Source organism: Zingiber officinale, chromosome 4B (assembly GCF_018446385.1).
Source record: "Zingiber officinale cultivar Zhangliang chromosome 4B, Zo_v1.1, whole genome shotgun sequence".
Classification (NCBI taxonomy): Eukaryota; Viridiplantae; Streptophyta; class Magnoliopsida; order Zingiberales; family Zingiberaceae; genus Zingiber; species Zingiber officinale.
The window spans coordinates 78,919,660-78,945,292 of NC_055993.1; positions in this window are offsets into that span (position 1 = coordinate 78,919,660).

Here is a 25,633-nt window from a genome sequence, read left to right on the forward strand (position 1 = left end):
TCCTTTATTGCTGTTGCAAAAGAGATTGTGGCGAGGTTTCTCCACCCAGAAGGAGTATTTATTAGCCGATTTTCCGGTGTCTCATCCACCGACGGATTGATAGGATTCGTCCACCTTACGGACACGCCGAGGAGTAGGAGTATCATCTCTGAACCTCGTTATATCGTCGCGTTTGAGGTTTGATCTTCTCCACTTTCGTTTCTACATTGTATTTCTCAAATTGTAGGAAGAAACGATAATTTGAGGTCGGCTATTCACACCCCCCCTCTCTAGCCGCTATCCGAAGGTCCTAACAAGTGGTATCAGAGTGAGGTCGCTCTTCGTCGGATTAACACCCGGGGGAGCACGAGCTAGAGAATGGATCAACTTGGAGAAGACATCACGATTCCACCCTTCTACGATCGCAACGACTTTGCGTATTGGAAGGTAAGAATGAAGTATTTTCTTATGACTAACCTAGAAAATTGGAATTGTGTACAAGTAGGTTTTATTCCTCCGATGGATAAAGGAGGAGAATCTCTCGAGAAGAAGAAGTGGACGAAGGAACAAATCCACCAATCCATAATCAACGGCGAGGTAACGAAAATCTTTGAATTTTCATTACCTAATGATATATTGTGTAAGATAGGTGGATACAATGATGCCAAGGAGTTGTGGAACAACTTGGCTAAGTTCCATGAGGAGAGCTCCAATTCAAGTCATGAAGAGGAGTCAAGTGAGCCAAGTAGCTCACATCATGGAGGTATGGAATTAGAAGTTGAGGGCTACTCAACATCTAAGGAAGAAGAGAAGGAGAGTTCTTCATCAAGATTGGTGCAAGAAGAAGCCTCTACCTCCGGAAGGGATGAAGAAGAGAGTTTATGTTCATCCTCAACCCTAGGTAACTCAAGCAACTTAATTTCAAGTAAATTACATATAATGTGCTTTGAGTATAGGGAATATGAGCATTACAAGAGTAAATGTCCAAAGAGAATTAGGAAGATTCCACCGGCACCAAAAGTCAAGGAAGCCGGAGTCCCGATACGCAAGGGCAAGGATCACGTGGTGTGCTTCCAATGCAAGCGAAGGGGACATTATAGGAGTCAATGTCCGAGGGGGAGGTAACCTCACAAGGACAAGAGACCAAGCACATCTATGGGGGGAGCTAAGGCAAATCCTAAGGTATCTTTTAAGGCACATTATTGCAATTCTAATAAGAAACATGCTAGTAGCTTTATTGCAATTGCCAATGATGATAAGCATGATAACCATAGAAACCGATACATGTGCTTAGGTGCCAAACATGTTAGTCTAGGTAAGGATGATACTAGAAATGCCAACCCTAGAATTAACTCATCTAAGGTTAAGGAAAACCCAGATAGGAATCCCAAAACAACTAGACATATGCCTAGGAATACCTCAAAGAAAAATGGAAAATTAAAGCTTGAGGTATTAGAGAAGGAAAATCAAGTCTTGAGGTCAAGACTTGACACTTTAGAAAAGGCTCTTAAGAATTTGGAAAAGCCAACTCTAGGGTCTAAGGGTCAAAAATCAAAGCCCAAGGACATGAGAGGTTTGAGTCACAAACCTAAGTCTCAAGTGGTCAAGCCCACTTATCATAATGTTCCATTCGATTATGGAACAAGATCTAGGGCTAGGAAGACCATCACCAAGGTCACAAGGGGAGTCACCCCTAGGGTTGATCTTGATGAGTCTCAAATGACCAAGGCTTTAAAGTCTAGGAGGGTTGCTAGGGAAGTCATCCCTAGTGAATATTTAGTGAACCCAATGAGCTCAAATAGGTTTTGGGTTCCTAGGAGCGTGATTCCATCACGCTAGATGGGTTAGGGTGTGCCAACCTTAATTGGATAGGTAGTTAACCTACTCATGGCAAAAGGTGGCATTTTAGGAATATTCAAGGTGTAATCAAGCCTTGAAAATGAAATTAAGAACTATTCCTAAGGTGATTAGGATGTGCCAACCACATTTGAGAAGTTTACTAAGATCAATCTAATTGGCACATAGTGATCTAAAAGTCTTTAGTATATGATTTTAGGTCTATTACACTTAGGAATATAGAATTTGTGGTAAAATGATCAAAATTATCAAAAATGACAACTAAGGCTAGAATTAGGTATTTTCTATACCTTTATATGTTATTTGCCATATATTGTTTTCCATATGCCATGTCATGACATCATATCTAATTTACCATCATTTGAAATGTCATGATAATGCTTAGGTTAGTTATATGTCATGCCTTATTTAAGTTTCATACTTTATGCCATGACATCATGACATTGGCACATGTTTCTACTTATGATATTATTTTATGCCATGTCATCATCTCTTGCATGTATGATCAATTAAATTGATTTAAGGATAAAAACATAATTTGATATGGAGATCAAATTGTTGTTTAGAAAATACATGAGAACTTAGCTTAAGATGACCTAAATCCATATCTCACATCAAAATTGACTTGGATGTGTTTGATACACCTTAGATGTGTGTGGGATATTAGGATTATGAGTTAGGATCAAGGTGCATAGTTCTTGTACCTAGATGAGCCTAATTCGTAATTGAGGATCATAGGGAAAGCTTGTGTACAAGTCATGTACATTTAGCCCTAAGATTGTGGTCCTAAATTGAATGGTTTAAGATCATTTCAAAATTGATTTGAAAAACCTTGATGAAGCTTTTCTAGTAATAGCATTCATCATTGAGCAAGTTGATACAAAGATGGATTAACCTTGAGCTATTTCAAAGTTTTTCAAACTTTGTATCAAGATTTAAAAATGGAAGTTATTTTCATAGAAAACTATTTTTCCATGATAATATATATTATGAGGAATGTATCCTCAAAATTTTACAATTTTTGGAATTTTCTGTAATTTTTTAGGGGGTTCTGAATTTCGGGAGGAAAAAAAAATTCAGAACTCTTATCAGAGAGTTGTGGACCGATCAGAGAAGAGCCTGATCGGTCCAGAGTAGTGTGGATCGGTCACTGGACCGATCCAGGGAAGTCTGATCGGTCTGGTGACCGATCAGAGCGTGCCAAAATGCTGATTTTCGACTGATTGTCTGATATTTCAGCTGTGGAAGTTGGTGTTTTAGATTTCTAAAGGGTTGAAACTCTCCAAGACATTGTTGGTGCAATGGTCAAGGGGGAGTTGACCTTTAGGGGGAGTTTTACCTATTGGTCAAAGGGGAGTTGACTTTTAGGGGAGTTTTTACTCGATTTCTGAGGATGAGTGATATGAGATTATCACTAAGTTGATTATTGTCTTTAGTATCAAGGAGGAAATTAAGGGTTTCAATGAAAGGTATGAGACTTTCATTAGGAAGAAATTCTTAACCTTGATTCACTCTTTTTGATGTGTGTCAAAAAGGGGGAGAAATGTCTAGAGAATGTTCAAGGAAGAACATTGGAGTTTGGGGAGAATGTTCAAGAAAAAACATTGATTGGAGAACTATTGGAAAACCTAAGTTAGGTTATCGGGTTAACCTAACTTGATTATGGTTTTTGTCAAACATCAAAAAGGGGGAGATTGTTGGTGCAACCTTAGGTCAAGGTTGACCTGGTTGACCCGACTCGAGTTGACCTGACTCGAGTTGTATTTTGATGTTTGACGAGAATAGAAAAGTTGTATCTTGATGTTTGACAAGAATACAAACTTGGGAGATTGTGGGTGCAACCTTTGGTCAAGGTTGACCTGGTTGACCCGACTTGAGTTGACTTGATTCGGGAAAAGTCCAAGTATGGAAACTTGGCACGGGAAAAGTCCAAGTATGGAGACTTGGCACGGGAAAAGTCTAAGTATGGAGACTTGACACGGAAAAGTCCAAGTATGGAGACTTGGCACGGGAAAAGACCAAGCAAGGAGCTTGGCACGGGGAAAAGTCCAAGTATGGAGACTTGGCACGGAAAAGTCCAAGCAGGGAGCTTGGCACGGGAAAAGTCCAAGTATGGAGACTTAGCACGGAAAAGACCAAGGAGGGAGCTTGGCACGGGGAAGGGCGAAAGTATGGAAGCTTGGCATGGGAAGTCGGAGAGGGCTCGGTAGCTCGTTCTCCGGACTAGGTCAGAGAGGGCTCGGGAGCTCGTTCTCTGGACCAGACGAAGTCGGAGACGGCTCGGTAGCTCGTTCTCCGGACTAGGTCAGAGAGGGCTTGGGAGCTCGTTCTCTGGATGAAGTCGGAGAGGGCTCGGTAGCTCGTTCTCCAGACTAGGTCAGAGAGGGCTCGGTAGCTCGTTCTCTGGACCGGACGTGGAAGTCGGAGAGGGCTCGGTAGCTCGTTCTCCGGACTAGGTCAGAGAGGGCTCGGTAGCTCGTTCTCTGGACCGGACGAAGTCGGAGAGGGCTCGGTAGCTCGTTCTCCAGACTAGGTCAGAGAGGGCTCGGTAGCTCGTTCTCTGGACTGGATGAAGTTGGAGAGGGCTCGGTAGCTTGTTCTCTGGACTAGGTCAGAGAGGGTTCGGTAGCTCGTTCTTTGGACCGGACGTGGAAGTCGGAGAGGGCTCGGTAGCTCATTCTTCGGACTAGGTTAGAGAGGGCTCGGTAGCTCGTTCTCTAGATCAGAAAGGCTTTAGGGTTTAAGGCTGGGAAATTGGATCGGTCTGCAGACCGATCCAGTGATACACTGGGTCATCTGATCGATCTGGTGACCGATCAGTAACCAAACAGATTGGGAGAAGGAATGGCATGATCGGTCCACAGACCGATCAAGGCTCTGGCAACCAACTCTCTGTGAGAGTTGGGATCGGTCTGGGGACCGATCAGACTAGGGCCTGATCGGTCCACAGACCGATCAGAGATCGCGGCAACAACTCTCTGTGAGAGTAGGGATCGGGATCGGTCTGGGGACCGATCAGCCTAGGGCCTGATCGGTCCCCTGACCGATCAGAGCCATCCTGGACCGATCAGGGTGGAGCCTGATCGGTCCAAGTCTAGCCGTTGAGACACAACGGCTAGATTTCTTCTTTCTTCTTCTTCGCAGGTTCATATAAATCAAGGGCCTCTACAGTAGAGTAGACTTCTAGTTCTTGCTCTTCCTCCTTACTGCGATTTGAGCTTTGTTGAGCTCCTCTTTGCTGAAGCTTCGTGTGAGCTTCCCTCGACTGGTTGATCAGCTGCTGTTGGCATCATCCGTGAAGTTGCTGCTTCATCAACGGACTCCAGTCGACGAGAAGAAGGCAAGCAAACTTGGTAGAGTGTATTTACATTCATATTATCCATTGTTTCTTGCTTTATTTCTTGTACTCCTTTATTGCTGTTGCAAAAGAGATTGTGGCGAGGTTTCTCCACCCAGAAGGAGTATTTATTAACCGATTTTCCGGGGTCTCATCCACCGACGGATTGATAGGATTCGTCCACCTTACGGACACGCCGAGGAGTAGGAGTATCATCTCCGAACCTCGTTATATCGTCGCGTTTGAGGTTTGATCTTCTCCACTTTCGTTTCTACATTGTATTTCCGCTGCGCTTACCTAAATTGTAGGAAGAAACGATAATTTGAGGTCGGCTATTCACACCCCCCCTCTCTAGCCGCTATCCGAAGGTCCTAACATATAGTGGCCAGTCCGACTCTAGAGTTTAACGTCGCCGCTCGACGGTCTTCAAGCCGAGGGGTTTATAGTCGCCGGTCTGACTCTAGAGTTTAACGTCACCGCTCGACGGTCTTCAAGCCGGGGGGTTTATAGTCGCCGGTCCGACTCTAGAGTTTAACGTCGCTGCTCGACGGTCTTCATGTAGGTTGTTGTTCGACGAATAACGCTCAGACTCTTCGCAATTTTTCTTATCTTCAATCCTACTGTCAATGGATACATACGAACGGAACGTACATGAAATGAATTACAATGGTACACCTTTTATCCAGCATGGTACGGCTGGAGGTGGTTTGCGCTCCATGGTCGATCTAGCCGCCGTCCGCCTTCATCTTCCAGGTAGTAGGCACCCGATCGGAGTTTCTCGACGACTTTAAAGGGCCCCACCCAGGGAGCTGCCATTTTGCTCACATCACCGACCGACTTCACCTTCTTCCATACAAGATCATCGACCTGGAATGCTCTGGGAATTACATGCCTGTTGTAATTCTGCTTCATTCTCTGCCTGTACGCCATCAGCCGGACGACTGCTTTAGCTCTGACTTCGTCCACCAGGTCCAACTCCAGCTGCCTCCGCTCGGCATTGTCCTCATCGTAGCTTTGGATCCGATCGGACTCCACCCCGACCTCGACTGGGACGACCGCTTCGCCGCCGTACACCAAGTGGAACGGTGTTACTCCTGTTCCCTCCTTTGGGGTTGTGCGGATGACCCATAGTACGCCGAGCAGCTCGTCCACCCAGCTTCCTCCTATGTGATCGAGTTGAACCCGAAGTATTCACAGGATCTCCCGATTGGCCACTTCGGCTTGACCGTTGCTTTGAGGATACGCCACAGAAGTGAAGTGTTTTTCGATGCCGAATCCTTTGCACCATTCTCCGAGCTCCTGACCAACGAATTGTCGGTCATTATCCGAGATGAGTCGACGAGGGATGCCGAACCGACAGATTATATGCTGCCAGATGAACTTTTTGACCATCTGCTCGGTTATCTTGGCTAGTGGTTCGGCTTCGACCCATTTGGAGAAGTAGTCGACTGCCACTAGTAAAAACCTCCGCTGACCGGTCGCCATGGGGAAAGGTCCTACGATATCCATGCCCCATTGGTCGAACGAGCAGGATACTGTGGACGCCTTCATTTCCGTCGTAGACCTATTGGAGAAATTGTGGTACCTTTGACAAGAAAGGCAGGTAGCGACGGTCCGAGCGGCGTCTTCCTGTAGAGTTGGCCAGAAGTATCCGGCCAGCAGGATCTTCCTAGCCAAAGATCGGCCGCTCGGATGACCTCCGCAAGATCCTTGGTGTACCTCTTGGAGAATGTACTCTGCGTCCTCCGAGCTGACGCACTTGAGCAGCGGTCGGGAGAATGCCTTCTTGTAGAGTTGGTCCCCAATGAGCGTGAATCGGCCGACTCTTCTCCTCAATAGTTGGGCTTCCTCCCGATCGGACGGCGTGACCTCCGATCGCAAAAATTCAATTATGGATGTCCTCCAATCGCTCGGGAATGTGAGACCTTCCATCCGGTCGATGTGCGCCACCAGGAACACTTGCTCGATTGGTTGCTAGATGACGACCGACGATATCGAACTGGCAAGCTTGGCTAGCTCGTCCGCAGACTGGTTCTCGGCTCGAGGGATCTTCTGTATGACAACTTCTACGAAGTTGGTCCTGAGCTTTTCAAAGGCCTCCGCGTAGAGCCTGGGCCTCACGTTGTTTATCTCGAAGGACCCTGAGAGTTGCTAAGCGGCCAACTGGGAGTCTGAGAACAGAGTTACTCGGCTGGCTCCCACGTGTCGCGCGGCCTGCATGCCGGCTATTAGGGCTTCGTACTCCGCTTCATTATTGGTTGTTCGATAGTCCAACCGGACGGACAAGTGCATCCGCTCTTCTTGAGGGGAAAGCAACAGGATGCCAATTCCACTTCGGAGCCGAGTGGACGATCCGTCCACAAATACCTTCCACATAGCTTCGGGCTCGGGATTTTGCACTTCGGTCACAAAATCTACCAAGGACTGGGCCTTAATCGCAGAGCAGGGTTGATACTGAATGTCGAACTCACTCAGCTCCGTTGTCCACTTGATGAGCCGTCCGGACGCTTTTGGATTCAAGAGCACTCTTCCCAGCGGGCTGTTCGTCATCACGATGATTGTATGCGCCAAGAAATCAATCTCCGCGCGGCGAGGATCAAGGCAAAAGCCAATTTCTCGAGACCAGTGTAGCGAACTTCAGCATCCTTTAGAATGTGACTTAAAAAGTACACGGGCTGCTCCTCGTCGTTCGACCTTACTAATGTCGAGCCCACAGCATGCTCGGTCGAAGACAAGTAAATACGGAGCGGCTCTCCTACAGTCGGTTTGGCCAGCACAGGTAAAGAATTGAGATAAGTCTTCAGCTCCTCGAACGCCCGATCGCATTCCTCGTCCCATTAAAATTTGGTAGTCTTGCGCAGAATCTTGAAAAAAGGGAAGCTTCGGTCGGCCGTTCGGGAGATGAATCGTGATAGCGCCGTTATCCGACTGATGAGGCGTTGTACTTCTCGAAGATTTCTGGGAGGAGGCATATCTTGCAATGCTTTTACCTTGCTGGGGTTCGCTTCTATGCCCCGCTCGGTCACAATATAACCCAAGAAACGCCCACCCTTTGCTCCGAACAAGCACTTCTGGGGGTTCAACTTGACCCCGTATCTCCTCAGTGTCTGGAAAGTTTCTTCCAAATCCGCATAAAGGTCCGCCGCTCGGAAGGATTTGATAAGTATATCGTCCACATATACTTCCAAGTTGCGCCCGATCTACTCCCGTAATACCTTATTCATCAGCCGCTGATAGGTAGCTCCCGCGTTCTTCAGTCCGAACGGCATTACGTTGTAATAGTAGGTGTCATCTGCAGTGACGAAACTGACTTTCTCTTGGTCTTCTCGGGCGAGCGACATTTGATGGTAGCCCTAATATGCATCCAACATGCATATCAGCTCGCATCCGGTCGTGGAGTCTACCAGTTGATCGATTCGGGGCAAGGGGTAGAAATCCTTTGGGCAGGCCTTGTTCAAATCCCGGAAGTCGATGCAGACTCTTCACTTGTTGCCTGGTTTGGAGACCAGCACCACGTTTGCGAGTCAGCTCGGGAACTGCACCTCCCGTATGTGGTCGGCCTCCAAGAGCTTCTCCACCTCCGCCCGGATGATGATATTCTGTTCGGCACTGAAGTTCCTCTTCCTTTGCTTTACCGGCCGAGCATCCGCCCGACGTGAAGCTTGTGCTGCGCTATGCTCGGCGAGACTCCTGGCAGCTCATGGGTCGACCAAGTGAAAATGTCGTAGTTTTTCTGGAGGCATCCGATCAGTTTCTCTTTCTGACTTGCTTCCAGGTCGGCCGCTATGAAAGTCGTGACCTCCGGTCGTGAAGGGTTGATCTGTACCTCCTCTTTTTCTTCATAAACTAGAGAAGGTGGCTTTTCAGTTATAGCGTTTACCTCGACTCGTGGCACTTTCCGAGCGGATCTAGCCTCGGCTCGGACCATCTCTACGTAGCATCACCGGGCTGTAAGCTGATCTCCTCGGACCTCCCCAACTTGATCTTTCACCGGGAACTTGATCTTCTAGCAGAAGGTGGAGACGACCGCTCGGAACTCGTTGAGAGCCGGTCGCCCCAGGATAACATTGTATGTGGAGGGAGCGTCGACCACGATGAAGTTAGCGGTCCGCATTTTCTGAGTGGCTCCTCCCCCAGCGAGATAGCCAGCCGGACTTGTCCGACCGGCAAAACTTCGTTACCGGTGAATCCGTAGAGGGGGGTTGTCATCGGCAGTAACTCGGCTCGGTCGATTTGCAATTGGTCAAATGCCTTCTGGAAGATGATATTGACCGAGCTGCCTGTATCAATAAAAATGCGGTGAATAGTATAGTTTGCTATTACCGCTCGAATGATGAGGGCGTCATCATGCGGGACTTCGACTCCTTCGAGGTCCCTAAGCCCAAAGCTGATCTCGAGCCCGTTCGCCCGCTCCTGACTGCAGCTAACTACATGGATCGTGAGCTACCTTGCATGCGCCTTCCGTGTCCTGTTGGAATCTCCTCCAGTCGGGCCTTTGGCGATGATGTTGATTTCGCCCCTCAAGGCATTTCCTCTATTCTCTTCCTCCCGAGCGGACGGCTTAGGTTGTTCATGCGACGCACGGGGATTAGCTCTGTGCGGCTGGTGAAGGTGCCGCTCGGGTGATTCTCTGGCTGCCCGCCGCACGACCTCTTGATGCCGATGTCGCCTATCAGGCGATGGGGATCGGCGACGATAACTCCTGGGAGCGGGATGAGCGATCGGAGGGAGACTCCGACAATCCCGGGTGTTGTGTGTGGCGGATTGGTGGAGCGAGCAGAACATGGGAGTCCACACCTTCCCCTTTGGCTTAGGCCGATCGGGCGCTACTTGTTGAACGGCGTGCGGCCTCGCTTGCTGATGGAGACGAGCCATCTCTGCGCGGGGTCCTCTTGGCGGTTGATAATTGGAAGGCGGCTTCCGATCGGCGGGGACTGGTGGCTTGGTTGGTGCTTCCTTTTTTCTCGCCATCTGAGCTTCCTCCACATTGATGTACTCATTGACCTTGTTCAACATGTGGTCGTAGCTGCGGGGCGGCTTTCTGACGAGCGCACGGAAGAAATCCCCGTCCACAAGCCCCTGTGTAAATGCGTTCATCATAGTTTCCGAGGTGGCCGTCGGGATGTCCATGACCACTTGGTTGAAGCGTTGGATGTAGGCCCGGAGCGATCCCTCGGTCCTTGTTTGATGGTGAATAGGCTGACGCTGGTTTTCTGATAGCATTTACTACTCGCGAAGTGGTGGAGAAAAGCCATGCGGAACTCCTCGAAGTTTGTTATTGATCTGTCCGACAACCTTCGGAACCACCGTTATGACGTCCCAGAAAGGGTGGTGAGGAACACTCGGCACTTCACCCCATCTGTATATTGATGTAAAGTGGCGGTGTTGTCGAACTTACCCAGATGGTCATCCGGGTCGGTGGTCCCGTTATATTCTCCGATCGCCGGAGGCGCATAATACTTTGGTAGTGGGTCTCTCAGGATGGCGTCGGAGAACTGCCGATTGATCCGCTCGGGGGATGAATCCGTCCGGGGCGCCTTGCCCTTCCTAACGTCTCAGATAGGTGCCTCGTCGGACGATCCCTGGTTGGCTAGGGCCAATTCTGACGGCGTATGGAATAGTGCTCGATGGAATGGAATAGGGGCGCCCGACACGTCTCCTGGTGTGCCGGTCTGCCCCTTGTTCTGAGCCCACGTAGAATATTGTTACGGTCGGTCCTCCATTGCCGCTCGGCCTCCAGAGACGAATGCGGCCTGCTGCGTTATCCTTTCTGCTTGAGCCTTCTGCTGTTGCTCAACCATCTTTGGCTTGAATGAGTGCTTCGAGCTCCTCAGGAGAGAGCGTTACCAGGAGTTGACGTCCAGCTTCTTCCATCTTCTAGGCTCGGATTCAGGTGCGTTCCCACAGACGGCGCCAATTTGATCCTGTCCGAGCGTTAAGTCGACGGACGCTGGGGACGTGGCGCTCTCCGCTGTCCTTCGGTGTCGAGGTGGACCTCCGGCGAACCTACAAAGAAGCCGAGCCGGGAGGGGTTCCCCGGCGACGACCTTCCGACGCTCAAGTCAGGCAACAAAGAAGCAGAGTAATGTTACTGTGGCTACAGTGATCAAGATTGCATACCTTTGTCGAAGTCTGGGGGTCCTTATATAGGACCCCGAGGGGGGCGCGGGCACACTTCTCGATGCGTGCACGCTTCCCCAAACATACCTCAGTAGGGTTGTGTCAGAAAAGCACGCCTGACGTCATTCCGCAATCGTCCGAGCATATCCCGGATGTGACGGTGGAAACTTCCACCGTACGATACTCTGTCCGCTCCGGCCGCCGACCATGCTGTTTGTCGGCGGCAGATGTCTCGAGGACGAAGCTACCAGCTGTCCTTTTTGTCTCCTAGCGCTCTTATCTATTCCCGGGCCGAGCGGAACAGCCGCTCGGCGCTCATTTCCTCCAGGAAGCCCTATTCACGTGCTCGACTGGGATTGCGGATTACTGTCCTGCAGCTAGGCCGAGCGGCCTTGCCGCTCGACTTTAAGACTCTTTTACCTTGAGCATCGGAAACCCGCTCCATGATCGGGTTGTCTTTCGTTCGGCCGCCTGGGGGACCCGGATCAAATTGTACAAATGTATTTTTCCACTGAACCCCTTAATTTCACAATAATGTTGTAGTAACGAGCCCAGGATCGATCCGAGGAACCAATAGTATGATGTAATCTTAGGATTGTATTTTTATTCCTATTTTTGGGGTTTTCGATATAAAAATGGAGTTGGGGGTTTTAAAGCTTTAAATATAAATCTAACAAATGAAAGCACAACAAATAAAAACTAATCTAATGCAAGAGTGAAACCTAACTATATGCCAATAATCAAACCTCAACGTATTGTCACTCTACGTTGTGATTAAACCATCGACACACACTTAAACTAAAGATAAAATAGTAAGACACAATTAAATCTGATCTAAACAGAAATGAAACCCTAACTTAAACTATTCAACCTAACAATTAACCGAGAACAAATTAAACTCAAATTAAACTACAACAATGTAATGAAATACTAAATTACTTGCTAAAAACATAACAAACATCAAATGAATCTGTTCTAAGCTGTAAAAACAATAACAAAATGAAATAAAATGATAAACCAATCCATTCTCACAATCATCTAACAATCCTCACACTCTTGCCGTCACACAAGAGTGCCAAAGTCGAGACCACCCAACTCTGGACCTCAATGGAGCATCTCTACAACGTATCAGTTCCAAAATTGCTCAGCTTAGTCGACGGACCACCAGCTTAGTCGACGGACCACCCCCGACGAGCTAGATGTTGATACAGTCTGACCTGGATGTTGTTTTGATGTTGACACTGATTTAAGTTTCAATCAGATATTGAATTAACTCAGACAAATCAGGGTTGACTTGGTTGACCTGATTAATCTGATTGGGAAAAGTCCGAGCAAGGAGCTTGGCACGGGAGAAGTCCTGGTGAGTGAAGCCAGGCAATTGGAAAAGTCCTGGTGAGTGAAGCCAGGCAATTGGAAAGTCCTGGTGAGTGAAGCCAGGCAATTGGAAGTCCTGGTGAGTGAAGCCAGGCAATTGGAAAGTCCTGGTGAGTGAAGCCAGGCAAGGGAAAATCCAGATGGATCAAGGGTGATCGGACATCTGGTGTTGGGAAGTCCAAGTATGGAAACTTGGCATGTATAGTCGGAGAAGAGCTCGGTAGCTCGGTCTCTGGACTGTCAGGATTAAGGGTAGCAAGCTTGGATGCTTGCCCCTTAAATCACAGCCTTGGATCGGTCTGATGACCGATCCAATGGTACGGGTGATCGGTCGCGTGGCAAACGAGCAGAGAAGAGTAGTCTGATCGGTCTACGGACCGATCGAAACACTCGATAGCATCTTGTGTTATTCTTGATCGGTCCGCCGACCGATCGGTGAAACTCGATAGCATCTGCGAATGCTCTTGTATCGTCTTGGGACGGTCTCGGGACCGTCGATTGATCTGATCGGTCCGGAGACCGATCAGCCCTCTTGTGACACGTAGAGCCCGACCGATCAGTTTCTGATCGGTCCGCAGACCGATCGGAAACGATCGAAAAGAAATTTAGTATGGATCGGTCTGCGGACCGATCCATACTATTGTGCATGCACTTTCTCCGATTCTTTCTGATTCAAAGTTGCTTTTGCCTAAATATTTCTAACCATCTGCTGCAAGATTTTGAGGTGCAGGTTACTGGTAATTTGCAATTGGTTGATTTCAAATTGAGCTTCATTAGTAGAGGATACCAGAGAGACTTTTGCTGTAAACCTGTTAAAGCAGCAAAATCGTGGCTGCGATCTGGCGGTGATCTGGCATCGATCAGCTCAACTCATGGTGATTGGGTGGAGCTCAGAGACACCAGTGAAGACCAGAATTCCATTGGTGTGAGCTCAGATGATCAGATGAGAAAGAAGCGTGATTGGCGATGCTATGGCTGGATGCAGAGATTTGCTGCAGTTTGGCAGGGATCCGTTGCGGGCGAAAGGCAGAGATGGCAGAGACATAAAAGGCTGGTTGAAGAGAGGGTTAAGCAGAAGTTTTCTTGGTGAAGAAAAAACACTCTCTGTCGATCAGTGCAAAAGCTTTGACGCTCGGGGCTGAGAAGCGGCTGTCTCGACTTGCTCTCTGTTTCACTGACCTTCGCGTGACTGTAAGCTTAATTTTCATTCTCCTAAGTCACCAAGCTCAGTAAGTCTTGTGCTATATTCTACATACCTGTTGAGATTTTGTTGAGAGGTCACTCCACCGAGAAGGAGAAAGTTCATAGCCGGGTGTTCACCGGGGTTGATCTACCGAAGATCGGCTTGTCCACCTTACGGACACCGAGGAGTAGGGGCAAGTTATCCCCGAACCTCGTAAACACTTGAGTCACTGTGGTTTGCTTTGTTTCTTCTCTTATTCTCTTATTCTGTCCTTAACTTGTTTTCCGCTGCGCTAACCACTCGTGTGAGTTTTATCTTTGAGTTTTAGCTTTTGAAGAGGCTATTCACCCCCCTCTAGCCATCCAAGATCCTAACAAGTGGTATCAGAGCTTGGAGCTCTTCATCCGGCTTAACAACCTAAGAGCAAAGAGATGGCCATGAGGGAAGGTTTTAGCACAAATCGACCACCTTACTTTGAAGGGGCAGATTTCCAGTACTGGAAGGGACGCATGGAGTATTACCTAAAGACGGACATTGCCATGTGGTTCTCAGTCAAGGAAGGCTACACACCACCAAGAGATGAGGAAGGTAAGGAGCTCGAATCGTCAAGGTGGTCTACCGAACAACTCCGCAAAGCACAAGCCGATGCCAAGGCCATGGTCACCTTGCAATGTGGAATCGCCAAGGACCAACTAGTCAAGGTAGGTCCTTTTACTAGTGCAAGAGATCTATGGAAAAAGCTCATTGAGCTTCAAGAAGGGACTCGGGACTCTCGAATTGCCAAGAGAGACTTGTTCCTCAACCAACTCCAGAACCTCACCATGAAGGAAAATGAGAATGTAAGTGAACTTCATGGTAGGTTTAAAGAGATCATTAACGGTCTCCATTCCATAGATGAACATGTAGAAAACCGCGATCTTGTAAGGTATGCACTTAAAGCTTTTCCTAGGAATGCCTTGTGGTCATCTATGGTAGATGCCTACAAGGTATCCAAGGATCTTTCAACTGTCAAGTTAGATGAATTTTTCTGTGAAATGGAATTACATGAACTTGCTAACAAAGGCCAAAAGGAGAAAGGTATTGCTCTTGTTGCAGGAGAAAGGAGCAAGGATGGGAGAAGGAAGAAGGAAAAGAAGAAAGAAAAGGAGATCTCCTCATCCACCTCTTCCTCCGAGTCCGATGACGAAGGCGAATCATCGTCATCAAGCGAAATGGCGAATTTCGTGAGGAGGATCATGAGAAGAAGCCGAAGATACAAAGGTAAACCTAATGATCCGAACATAGATAAATCTAACGTTACGTGCTATGAATGTAGTAAGAAAGGGCACTACCGAAGTGAGTGTCCTAAGCTCAAGAAGGAAGAACGAGCCAAGAAGAAGGAAGAACGAGCCAAGAAGAAGGAAGAACGAGCCAAGAAGAAAGAAGAAAGAAGCAAAAAGAAGAAGGCCCTTAAGGCCACTTGGGATGAGTCATCTTCAAGCTCATCCGAGGAAGAAGAGAAGAAGGAGAAGAGCACTCGCCATTTAGCACTCATGGCAAGGGAGGACTCCGGAAGCGATGGCAACTCAAGTGATGCTTCAAACGCGGCCTCATCATCCTCGGATGATGAAGAGGTAACCTCTTCTCATGTAGAAAAATGTTATAAGACTATTACTCATTTATCTACATTGCTTAAAAAGTCGAAAACAGAAAATAAATTGTTAAAAGAAGAAGTAGAAATGCTAAAGGCTCTTAGGGAAGATGAGGTTGATGACCTTCAACTAGAGCTTCTTGAAGATGAGAACAAGGCTTTGAAGAGTGAGGTTGAGAAGCTCAAGAAAATGCTTGAGAAATTCTCAACTAGCTCTAAGACATTAGACATGATCTTAAATGCCCAAAGGGCAGTCTACAACAAAGCCGGGTTAGGTTATCAACCCAAAGAATCGAGTTTTATCTCATTAGTGTCTAGGACCCAATACCATAGATCAAATGATTCTAGGGTTCATGGAACTAGGAAGGGTATGACCAAAGCATGGGTTCCTAGGTCACTTCTTGTAGATGCATTAGGTCCCAAGATTTGGGTACCTAAAACATCTATCTTTCGTATCTTGTAGGCATTGATCGAGGGGGAGCACCTATCAACTTGGTTTGTTGATAGTGGATGCTCCAAGCACATGACCGGGGACAAATCTCTATTTGCTTCTCTTCAAAACAAAAGTAGAGGTAATGTGTCTTTTGGTAACAATGGTAGTCTTAAGGTAATAGGAGTTGGAGACATTCATATATCCGAATGCCTTCATATCAAGAATGTTCTTCTAGTCAAGGGAATGACTTTTAATCTCCTAAGTGTCAGTCAATTGTGTGATACGGGTTACACAATTGAATTTCATTCAAGTCAATGTTTGGTTAAAACATTGACACACTTGACACAGTACTAGTAGGCACAAGGGTAGACAATATTTATCAAGTATCATTTAAAAGTGCTACTAATGCTTTGATTAAGTGTTTCATGTCAAAAGAAGAAGAGTCTTGGCTATGGCATAGAAGGTTGGCACATGTAAACATGAAGAACATCCGGAAGCTAGCAAACAAAGGATTAGTGCGAGGCTTACCAAGCATCAAATATCAAAAGAACAAACTATGTGATGCATGTCAAAAGGGTAAGCAAACAAAAGCGGTTCATAAAGGTAAAAGCATTGTAAGTACTTCTACTCCGTTAGACTTATTGCACATGGACCTATTTGATTGCAGTAGTGTAATATCTTTGAATGGAAGTAGATATTGTCTTGTGATTATTGATGATTTCACTAGATATACTTGGACCTTCTTTTTGAAACATAAGGACCAAACCATAGATATTTTCATTTCTTTTTGTAGAAGAACGGAAAATGAAAAATCAACCACAATTAAAACCATTAGGAGTGATCATGGTGGTGAATTCCAAAACCATAGGTTTTTAGAGTTTTGTCAAGAGAAGGGTTATAGACATGAGTTCTCTACTCCAAAGCAAAATGGGGTTGTGGAGAGAAAGAACCGAGTCCTACAGGAAGCTGCACGAAGCATGCTCAATGAGTACTCTTTGCCGAGCTACTTATGGGCCGAAGCTGTGAGTACAGCTTGCTATGTGCAAAATCGAGTCCTAATACACAGATTTTTAGGAAAGACCCCTCATGAACTTTGGTTTGGGAAACCACCTACAATTAAACATCTTAGGGTGTTTGGTTGTAAGGTGTTTATCTTGAACACAAAGGATCATCTTGGGAAGTTCACGGCTAAGGCTGATGAAGGGATACTGGTCGGGTATTCACTCACCAGCAAAGCCTATCGAGTCTACAACAGTAGGACTAAATTGATTGAAGAGTCCTCTGATGTAGCTTTTGAAGAAATCCCTAATTTAAATGATCAATCAAGGGATGTAGAACAAATTCAATTCGAACTTAGAAGGCTAAGTTTGAATGACCAAAACATCGAAAGAGTCAAAATTGACTCTGATAATGATGAGCAAGGACAACAAAGAACTCAGGTGGATCCATTGTCTGATATTGAGTCCTTGTCTGTGCCAAGTGAGACCACTCATGAGGCACCATCAGCACCAAGGCAGTCTAGGTTAGACACTAGTCACCCCCAAGACCAGATTGTGGGAGACATCCATCAAGGGGTTAGGACTAGGTCATTCTTTAGAAATGAGTCCAATGAGGTCGCTTTGATCTCAGAAATTGAACCTAGATTAATTGATGAGGCATTGCATGATCCTGAGTGGATCATAGCTATGCAAGATGAATTAGGTCAATTTGAAAGGAGCCAAGTATGGGACTTGGTTCCCAGACCTAAGAAGACCACCATTATTGGAACCAAATGGGTCTTCAAGAACAAATTGAACCAAAAGGGAGAGGTAGTTAGAAACAAGGCAAGACTTGTAGCCAAGGGCTATAGTCAAGTTGAAGGCCTTGATTATGATGAGACATATGCTCCAGTGGCCCGATTAGAGTCCATTCGCTTAATGCTAGCTTTTGCTGCACATAGAGGTTTCAAGCTCTATCAAATGGATGTAAAATCGGCCTTCTTAAATGGTCTCATTAAGGAAGAAGTTTATGTTGAACAACCACCGGGATTTGTGAATACCGAATCTCCAAATCACGTGTACAAGCTCAAGAAAGCACTTTATGGGCTTAAACAAGCACCACGAGCTTGGTACGAAAGGTTGTCAACATATCTACTAGAGAAGGGCTTTGTTAGAGGACAAATAGACCCAACACTATTTCTACGTAGAGATGGTGAAAATATTTTTGTAGCCCAAGTATATGTCGATGACATAATTTGTGGCTCAAACAACAAGGGCTATTTAAATGAGTTCATCACTCACATGGAGAGTGAGTTTGAGATGAGTCTAGTGGGAGAATTGACTTTCTTCCTTGGACTCGAAATCAAACAAACTAGAGATGGTATTTATGTCCATCAAGCAAAATACACTCAAGAGATGCTCAGAAAATTCAATATGAGTGACTCTAAGGAAGTGTCCACTCCAATGGCGACAAACACTCGCCTTGACAATGATGAGAGTGGAAAACCAGTTGATCTAACGCAATATAGAAGCATGATTGGTAGTCTTCTATATCTCACAGCCAGTAGACCCGATATACTTTTTGCTGTGGGCATGTGCGCTAGGTATCAAGTCTGTGCAAAGGAATCTCATTTAATTGCAGTTAAAAGAATTTTGAGATATCTTAAGGGCACAATAAGAGTAGGTCTTTGGTATCCTCGTACCGAGTCTTTTGACTTGATAGGTTATACCGATTCCGATTATGCTGGGTGCAAATTGGATCGGAAAAGTACGAGTGGGGGTTGCCAATTTTTAGGGTCATCTTTAGTTAGTTGGTCAAGTCGGAAGCAACATTGTGTTGCTCTCTCCACGACCGAGGCTGAATATATTGCCATGGGAGAGAGTGTATCGCAATTGTTGTGGATGATACACACCTTAGAGGATTATGGATTTTCTTACAAGGGTGTACAAGTGCTATGTGATAACATTAGCATGATTAACCTAACTAAAAATCCAGTCCATCATTCAAGGACAAAACACATTGAAGTGCGTCATCACTTCATTAGAGATCATGTAGCTAGGGGAGACATTGCACTCACATATGTTGAGTCAAAGTCAAACCTAGCTGATATTTTCACCAAACCCCTTCCGGAAAATGAATTTAGTCATTTAAGGAGGGAGTTGGGAATGTGTTTGGCCCCTTAGGTCATTAGAGTTTCACCATGCACAATAAGGACTATTAAAATGACAAGAGTAATTGGGACAAAAATTTGGGCAACTTGGGAACATCTCACATACACTATAAGGTTTAACAAAATGTTTTTGTTTGCTAGAAATGGGGTGAGATGCTAGGATCAACCAAATTATTCAAAATGTATCATGCATCCCTTGAATAATTAGGTTGAAGAGACATTAATTGAGTTTGGGGAACACCATTACACAATTCATGTGTATTTGGTTCCTAGATCTTACTCATATATTCCAACCAAGGAATCTTGGTTGGACATTTGCCTAGAAATTCTCTAATCATGGTTGATGGTTGATGTGTTGATTGGTATTGTTGCTTGGTTCATGTCATGACCTTGATTGATAAAACGCTAGGTTATTAAAGGAAATAATAACAAATTGGATATATTTTGACAAACTTGAAACTAAACATAACAAGAATCAAGAATTTCAGCTTTCATGCCTTGATTGCAAATTAGGACAAGTTGTCTATTTTGACAAACTTGAAACTTGTCTGAAATCTCAGTGTTTGTAGTCGAATATGAAAGTCTCAAATTATAAACAAATTCACACCATAAGAGCCCATCGTTAGGACATAGTTATGATTGTAGATTCTCAGGGTTCTAGATATTGAGTTTGACAGTTTTACTGGAGAAACTTCTACGACCTATCAAACATATCTAAGGATTTCGGTTACTGAAATCACTGAAAATTTCAGTATCTGACCGATCAGGAGGATACAGGCATGATCGATGGATCGGTCGACGGACCGATCCAAAACCACAATCAGGCTCTGATCGGTCCAGGGACCGATCAGGGTATGTTTGTGCGGCTCACTGATCGGTCCAGGGACCGATCAGGATAATCTGATACGCATAGGGTTCTTCTGATCGGTCCATAGACCGATCAGTGGTTCCATTGGTTAAGTCTGTAACTTGGGCTTACTGATCGATCTCTGATCGGTCTACGGACCGATCAGGTAGTTCCCTGATCGGTCCGAGGATCGATCAGCTTCGCACTCCCTGATCGGTCTATTGACCGATCAGGAGGTTCCCTGATCGGTCTGGTGACCGATCTGTGGGCTTCCGAAACCTTCTGATCGGACAACCGTCCGATCTTTTCTTCACTGTACACCCATCTTAACCCTTAAAACCCCCGATTCTTCTTTCCCTCATTCACACGAACCCTAGCCGACTCTTCCCACCAGTTCACTCCTTCTCTTCTCTTTGCACGCCGAAGCTCCAGCACTCGCCCTATACTAAGGTTCAAATGGCACCAAGGTAACTTCTTACCTTTCTAGAATTTGGCAGCATTATGTTTCTCACTGAATTTGTTGTTTTGTTGTCTCGGTTCTTAATTGTCGGTGGCTCCGGTGCTCCCTATTTCACCCCATTGTGTCCCCTTAGGAAGAAACCCACTGATGGTGAGGGAACCTCTAAGGAACCAAAGACATCCAAATCCAAAACTACTGCTGCTTCTTCCCGACCCCAACCGGCTAGTTCCAGTAGATTCCCAAACCGCCGGACTGAGGAAGCTTTTCAACAAAGGACATTCAAATTACTCCCTTGTAGATCCGTGGATAGAAAATTCATGGACGAATTTTGCCCACAAGTGTCCGAAATCTTAGCATACTACAAACTCGATACTCTAGTCTACTTGGAACGGGATATCAACTATGACTTGGTCTCTGAGTTCTATAATAACCTTCATGAGACTAATGATCAAGGTTTTAAAACAAGAGTTGCTAGGCGGACTCTTGATTTCAGTATCTCATCTTTCTTTGAGTATCTCGATTGTCGGAGGTGTTCCGGTGATGTCTTTTCGATATTTCCTGACCTACCAGAAGAGTTACCTCCACCGTTTGATATCTCATCTGACGAAATCTATGAGTACTTCTTCAGACAGCCTAGACTAGGGCTAGATGAGCTAGATGTTGACTTCCCTACTTTTGCAGCCTTGAGATTATCTCCTCAAGACTACATTCTTTTTAAAATTGTCACGAACTGCCTTCTACCTATCACATCTAAACCACTATCTGAGATCCGACCATATCATTGTCTTATGCTTTATGGTTTGCGTCGGCGTCTCGATTTTGATATCATGTCAAGCATCTACTCCTCGATCATATCATATTCTCAGCCTAGCGGCTTCACTATTTATATGCCTTATGGGCATATAATTACTGATTGGCTTGAGACCCTTCAGGTTGATGTCTCTAAGGGTAGAATAATCAAAATGATCAGGCAGGATTGCCGACTTGGGAAACGAGCATTTTCCAAGTCTGGAATCATAGGGCGAAATGGGGAGGTTCAGTGGAAGGATGGGAGAGCTTTAGGTGAGTTACCACGACAGGTTGCAGCTGCTCCTCCTGCTGACATTGGCGAGGCGGACCCTGATCTGCGCTGGCAGATCGCGGAGTTGGAGGACCGATTTGATCGCCACGAGGAGATGGTGGCTGCTGAGTTCGTTGGTCTACGTCTCCACATTGACCGACGCTTTGAGACCCTACAGAGACATCAGCTGGCTACTCATCAGGCGTTTATGGGATGGATGGCCAGCCACCCACCACCTCAGCCTTCTACAGACGATCCATCTTCAGGCAGCGGCGTGCCCCCTCAGGGATTCTCTTATCCTGTTGCTGATGACACTGCTCCTCATGATGAGGATGCGAGTTGATTTTGATTATGTGATTGATTGTTGATTGTGCTACTTTATTCTAGATACGATGTTGATTGCCTGTCCTGGATGGTTGCTATTTTAGACATTATGTTTATTTTCATGCGTTTTGTACTCCTATGATATCTTTTTCATGCTATGTATATGACATTGCTTGAGTTCTATCATATCTTACTTCTTTTTGTGGATTATGATATGGGTTTAAGGGGGAGGTGTTTGTCAGTCCTCATATTTTTTTTTATATATATATACCTTTTCGGTGTTTGACAAAGGGGGAGAGAGTATTTGAAGTTTAGAGACGAATTGTAAACTCAATATGAAAAAGGGGGAGAAGATATTTGAGATATATCCGTCTTAGGGGGAGGATCCCGATTTCCCTAAAATTATGGATATGAAAGCATTTCTGATCTAAACTTAAATCGTGTTGTCAAACAACAAAAAGGGGGAGATTGTTGATACAGTCTGACCTGGATGTTGTTTTGATGTTGACAGATTTAAGTTTCAATCAGATATTGAATTAACTCAGACAAATCAGGGTTGACTTGGTTGACTGATTAATCTGATTGGGAAAAGTCCGAGCAAGGAGCTTGGCACGGGAGAAGTCCTGTGAGTGAAGCAGGCAATTGGAAAGTCTGGTGAGTGAAGCCAGGCAATTGGAAAGTCTGGTGAGTGAAGCCGGGCAATTGGAAGTCCCGGTGAGTGAAGCGAGCAATTGGAAAGTCCCGGTGAGTGAAGCCGGGCAGGAAAAACCAGATGGATCAGGGTGATCGGACATCCGGTGTTGAGAAGTCAAGTATGGAAACTTGGCATGTATAGTCGGAGAAGAGCTCGGTAGCTCGGTCTCGGACTGTCAGGATTAAGGGTAGCAAGCTTGGATGCTTGCCCTTAAATCACAGCCTTGGGATCGGTCTGGAGACCGATCAGACAACGATCAGGAGGCGCAAAGACGTTCGGGAGAAGAGAAGTCTGATCGGTCTACGGACCGATCGGGTCAACCAGTAGCATATTGTGTTGTTACTGATCGGTCCGCCGACCGATCGGTGAGAACTCGAGTAGCATCTGCGAATGCTCGTATCAGTCTTGACCGGTCTCGGGACCGGTCGATTGATGCCTGATCGGTCCGGAGACCGATCAAGCTTGTGCGTGCGACACCGATCGGCCCGAGGACCGATCAGGTTAGTTCCTGATCGGTCCGCAGACCGATCAGAAACGATCGAAAAAGAAATTTGAACGTATGGATCGGTCTGCAGACCGATCCATACTATAGTCTGTTTTGCATGCACTTTCTCTGATTCTTTCTGATTCAAAGTTGCTTTTGCCTAAATATTTCTAACCATCTGCTGCAAGATTTTGAGGTGCAGGTTACTGGTAATTTGCAATTGGTTGATTTCAAATTGAGCTTCATTAGTAGAGGATACCAGAGAGACTTTTGCTGTAAACCTGTTAAAGCAGCAAAATCGTGGCTGCGATCTGGCGGTGATCTGGCATCGATCAGCTCAACTCATGGTGATTGGGTGGAGCTCAGAGACACCAGTGAAGACCAGAATTCCATTGGTGTGAGCTCAGATGATCAGATGAGAAAGAAGCGTGATTGGCGATGCTATGGCTGGATGCAGAGATTTGCTGCAGTTTGGCAAGGATCCGTTGCGGGCGAAAGGCAGAGATGGCAGAGACATAAAAGGCTGGTTGAAGAGAGGGTTAAGTAGAAGTTTTCTTGGTGAAGAAAAAACACTCTCTGTCGATCAGTGCAAAAGCTTTGACGCTCGGGGCTGAGAAGCGGCTGTCTCGACTTGCTCTCTGTTTCACTGACCTTCGCGTGACTGTAAGCTTAATTTTCATTCTCCTAAGTCACCAAGCTCAGTAAGTCTTGTGCTATATTCTACATACCTGTTGAGATTTTGTTGAGAGGTCACTCCACCGAGAAGGAGAAAGTTCATAGCCGGGTGTTCACCGGGGTTGATCTACCGAAGATCGGCTTGTCCACCTTACGGACACCGAGGAGTAGGGGCAAGTTATCCCCGAACCTCGTAAACACTTGAGTCACTGTGGTTTGCTTTGTTTCTTCTCTTATTCTCTTATTCTGTCCTTAACTTGTTTTCCGCTGCGCTAACCACTCGTGTGAGTTTTATCTTTGAGTTTTAGCTTTTGAAGAGGCTATTCACCCCCCTCTAGCCATCCAAGATCCTAACACTAGAAACAACCCGGAACCAATCAAATGCCGAAAATGCTGGAAATCTGCCATCCTTGACCTCTGAATCTGGAATGAAGATGTGGACTGCGGATGGGCATTGGAAGAAGCTCAGTAACGCCGGAGGACCACTGCCGAACGTTTCTGATAGGAATCGGAGCTCAGATTTGGAAGAACACCTCCAAATCTGAGGTGAACAGAGGTATCGCAGAAGTGGAGATTGCGCCGGAGAGAACACCCGCCTACGACACCAGATGATCGGGAAGAGCTGATGTAGAGACTATCCACCGAGGTTGAAGCTTGAGAGGATGATCGGAGAAAGGAAAGGGGCCGAAACTCGTTGAAGAAGAACGCGCGACGCAGCTGTGCGGAGGAGGAGATCGACCACGGCACTGTAGCTACTGTAGCTTCTATTTAAATCAGATCTGGATCTGATCGGACGGCTGGGAGCAATTTGGAGCTAAATCAACGGTGAAATCTTGCCCAAAATCTGATCCAAAGGTACTGATGTTGATCTAGGGTCTGGATCTACCCTACCGTAGGTCGGATCGATCAGATCATCACTGGATGGCCCGGATCTGCCCAGTCTTCAATGAACGGCCCAGATCGTTTCGGGCTGGATCAATGGCTAGATGAACTCAGATCTGGATCAAAACTTCTGGATCTTCATCAATGGCTCATATCTGCTCCCCATTAGGTTGGATCGGCCAGATCTTCAACGGATGGTCCAGATCTGTCCTATTCTTGATAAACGGCCCAAATCGACCCAAAGCTTGATCTTGTCTTTTGAACTCCGATTCAAGCCCAATTCTGGTCCAAATAGATCCAAATCTAAGATCCTTTGATGCCTACAAAATAAGAATCAAATATTAGCATCAAATAACACCAAAAATAATATAATTTGTAATTAAGTCCAAAATCTATGCAATGCACAAAAATGTAATGTAACCATGATTTTAACCTATAAAATCAACCTCAAAACCATGCATAAATGAATCAAAATAATGCAGTAAAATCATGGTTATCAGCCTTGCCGCTCGACTTTAAGACTTTTTTACCTTGAGCATCGGAAACCCGCTCCATGATCGGGTTGTCTTTCGTTCGGCCGCCTGGGGGACCCGGACCGGGTGCCCGGTCAGCCGGATGTCCGGGGATGGTCCGCCAGTCCGCTCGGCATGACCTTGGTGGCCGCTCGGCTTAAAGACGCTTTTACCTTGAGCATCGGAAACCCGCTCCATGATCGGGTTGTCTTTCGTTCGGCCGCCTGGGGGACCCGGGCTGGGTGCCCGGTCAGCCGGATGTCCGGGGATGGTCCGCCAGTCCGCTCGACATGACCTTGGTGTTGACCCTCTTGACCCTTGACCTCCACGTGTCGTTGACCCCCCGTTACCGAGGGTCCCTCATCCTTATTACAGGATCAGAAATAATTATGATTAATATTAAAGTGGTGTTGAAAAAAAACATTACTTGAATGGTCCTAATCGTATAGAAACAATTACATTAAACAAAGAAGGCTTAAGTTTCATCAACTCATACGACTTTTAAGTAGGATTACATCTCACTTCCACTCTCCAACCCTCAAGTTGCAAGCATTAAAAGTTTGATAGTCAAAAGTGAGATCCATGTTTGTTTTTTAAGAAAAGTTCAAGGGAAGCATAAAAGGGACTAAGATTT